General features: G+C 45.5%; 2 pseudogenes; both read left to right on the forward strand.

Moving 5' to 3' along the window:
* Positions 1–954: 954 nt before the first annotated feature.
* LOC117358285 lies at positions 955–1,108 on the forward strand (annotated as a pseudogene).
* Positions 1,109–1,442: 334 nt separating this feature from the next.
* LOC117358286 lies at positions 1,443–1,589 on the forward strand (annotated as a pseudogene).
* Positions 1,590–3,423: the final 1,834 nt, after the last annotated feature.

Below are 3,423 nucleotides of genomic sequence, written 5' to 3' on the forward strand. Positions count from 1 at the left end.
AGGAAAACAGCGATGGAGTTAAAAAAAGCATGGAATAAACATAGAGGATCTCTAATTAGAAAATGAAGGATGTACATTAAAGAACTAAAGCCGGTACTGGACAGACTTGCATGGTCTGTATCCTATATGTAGTGATTTGGTGTAGGATGGGCTGGGGAAGGCATCAATGGGAACTCCACTAACTTGGAAAATTAGGTTGTTACTGGCCAGACTTTATGATAGATATCCTGCAAACAGGATAGTTGAATAGGCTGGAGTGAGCTTTGACCGCAACTTCAGCATTTGGAACCTAGGACAATACCAGGGGGACTTTATAGTCTATAACCCAGAAATGCCAAAGAAGAGACAAGTTAATTTAATCATGTATTTTTAATGGATATAACTGGGTCCATCACTGCATGGTCTGGATGGACCCAGTCTTTATCTGCCATCATTTACTATGTGCGTGTGGCGCAGGAGTTAAAGCTACAGCCTCAGCATCCTGGGGTTGTGGGTTCAAAAACACACTGCTCCTTGTGACCCTGGGCAAATCACTTAATCCCCCCATTGCTCCAGGTACATTAGATAGATTGTGAGCCCACCGGGACAGACAGGGAAAAATGCTTGAGTACCTGAATAAATTCATGTAAACCATTCTGAGCTTCCTTGGGAGAATGGTATAGAAAATTGAATAAATAAAAATAAAAATAGAAGGGATGACAGTAGGAGAGATGTTGGTAAGTAGATGGGTGGGGATGGATCAGAGGAACAGGTGGTGAGCTTGAAGGAGGAAAAAAAGTGTGTGGTTTCCTCCACTGATTTCAGGAAAGGAAGAAAAGGTAGCAAGGGCTGAGGGAGGGAGGGGTGTTAGAATGGGCTGGGTAAGCTGGCTTGGTTGAGAATTCAGGGTTAATTTTGTGAAATTTGCCACACTGAACTACTTACTCAAGGTTCCCCCCCTCCAACTCCTATGTCACTCTTCCCCAGACTATGATCCAGAAGGTGGCGCTCCCACGTTGAGGCTCGGCCATTGCACTCAGGCTGTGCTGACCCCTGCGATTTCCCCACATGCAGGAAAGTCGACTGCATAATTTCTGTTAGTGGGGGACTACGTGCGCGCTTTCCCCTGTTTTCTTCTCCGCTGTGCATCTGACAGATTGCAGGTTTGGCAAGCCTTAGTGGGGCACTTTCCTTGTTCTTCCAAGCTCTTCTGTTTTTTTGTAAGACACAGGCTGCTGTGGTAGGGGATACGGTACGGTACCTTTTTCTGGGCTGTTTGGATTGATTGGTTTCATTTTTGTGATTTCCTTCTTTTCACATGCTGCATTTGCGTTTGGCCTCTCTGTTTCACCTTCTCCCAGCATGCATTAAGACAGCCAGAGAGCCTTGGGCCCTCGCTGGTCACCCTGAGCCAAGGGTGCCCTGCCCACAGAGACCCTGGCCCTTTGTTCTCCTCTTTCTTCATACTTACCTGGCAGGGGAGATTGGTCCATGATCCAGAAGGTGGCGTTCCAAGGGTGAGGCTCGGCCATTGTACTCAGGCTGTGCTGACCCCTGTGATTTCCCCTCTCAGTCTCCTCTTTTCAAGGGAGAAGAAAGCCATTTTCTCTAATTTCTCACTATATGGCAACTCCTCCAGCCCCTTAACCATTTTAGTCATTCTTCTCTGGACTCTCTCGGGTAGTATCGTGTTCCTCTTCATGTATGGCGACCAGTGCTGGATGCAGTATTCCAGATGGGGGGGCGTACAATGGCCCGGTACAGCGGCCTGATAACCTTCTCCGATCTGTTTGTGATCCCCTTCTTAATCATTTCTAGCATTCTGTTTGCCCTTTTCGCCACCGCCACGCATTGCGCAGATGGCTTCATTAACTTGTCAACCAGTACTCCCAAGTCTCTTTCCTGGGGATCTCTCCAAATACTGCACCAGACATCCTGTATTCATGTATAAGATTTTTCTTATCGACATGCATCACCTTACTCTTATCCACGTTAAACTTCATTTGCCATGTTGCGGCCCATTTCTCGAGCATGTTTATGTCACATTGCAGGTCTTCGCAATCCCTCTGCATCCTCATTACTCTGAATAACTTTGTATCATCTGCAAATTTAATCACCTCGCTCATCGTACCAAATTCCAGGTCATTTATAAATATGTTGAAGAGTACGGGTCCAAGCATCGAACCCTGTGGCACTCCACTCATGATGCTTTTTCAGTCCGAGTATTGTCCATTTACCCCCACTCTCTGTTTCCTATCCGCCAACCAGTTTTTAATCCACGTGAGTATTTCACCCTTGATTCCATGGCTCGCAATTTTTTGAAGTAGTCAAATATATTTTATTGAGCACAACAAAACCAACAAACAAGAAACATGCCAAAAATAGACAAGTTCAAAAAGTTTTTGTAAGAACAAAACCAAGCTCAATTCCCAAGAAACCCTGCCCAACACAACCCTCCCAAAAATAAAGAACCCCCCTCCCAGGGTCCTCCTTCCAAATACATCTCATCTAAAGAAAAATATACAAAGATCAGGTAAATCAGGTGTAAGATTCAACAGTTCAATAAGCGGCTTCTGGCCAGCGGGATCATTGTCATCCAAAATGGTTCCCAAGTGCATTGGAAGACCCGGCCTGACAGAGAAGAAAGGTCCAACACATCTCTCCGCTCCCACATCAAGAGGGTAATCATCCGACAGCACCAAAGAGAGTAATCAGGAGCAGTGTCTTCAAGCCAGTGGAGCAAAATACATTTCAGAGCCTCCAAAACAGTCCATTTAAGGAAAGCCGCAGCTCCCCGCACTCGGGGGAAATAATGAGGAACAGTGCCAAACAACAGCAAAGGGGAGCGGCGAATGACAATTTTCCAAATGCGCTCCACAAAGACAAAAATAGCATTCCAAAAAGCTTGAACATGAGGGCAAGTCCAAAACATGTGTCCCAAGCCCGCCTCTGGAGCTTGGCATCTGGGACAAGCTGCAGATTCATGAAGGCGGGATAGATAAGCCCTCTTCGGAGAGATGTACAAACGAAAAACCAACTTATAGTGTTGTTCCCAAAAAGTAGTATATTTACGAAAGGCTTGGAACCTATGGACAGCTTGCAAAAGCACATCATCCGGCAAATCAACAGCAAGATCACGTGCCCAAGCCTCCCTCAAGGTGGAATGGTCAAACAAAGGGGACTCATCCTTCAATTGGCGATGATGGAATTTAAGGGGGACAGGAAGTTGAGAACCAATGGTGAAAGCTGTGGAAAGTGACTCATGACAAGAGGCATTCAAAGACCCAGAGGATAAAGAAGAAATATAATGATGAATTTGCATATAAGCAAAATAATCAGTGGACGGGAGGCCAAACTCCTCTTGCAACTGTGCAAAAGGTTTGATTTTGTCATCATCATCAACCAAGTGAAATATGTAGTGAATTCCCTTTGTTTCCTACCGAG

The sequence above is a fragment of the Geotrypetes seraphini genome, chromosome 3 (assembly GCF_902459505.1).
Source record: "Geotrypetes seraphini chromosome 3, aGeoSer1.1, whole genome shotgun sequence".
Taxonomy (NCBI): domain Eukaryota; kingdom Metazoa; phylum Chordata; class Amphibia; order Gymnophiona; family Dermophiidae; genus Geotrypetes; species Geotrypetes seraphini.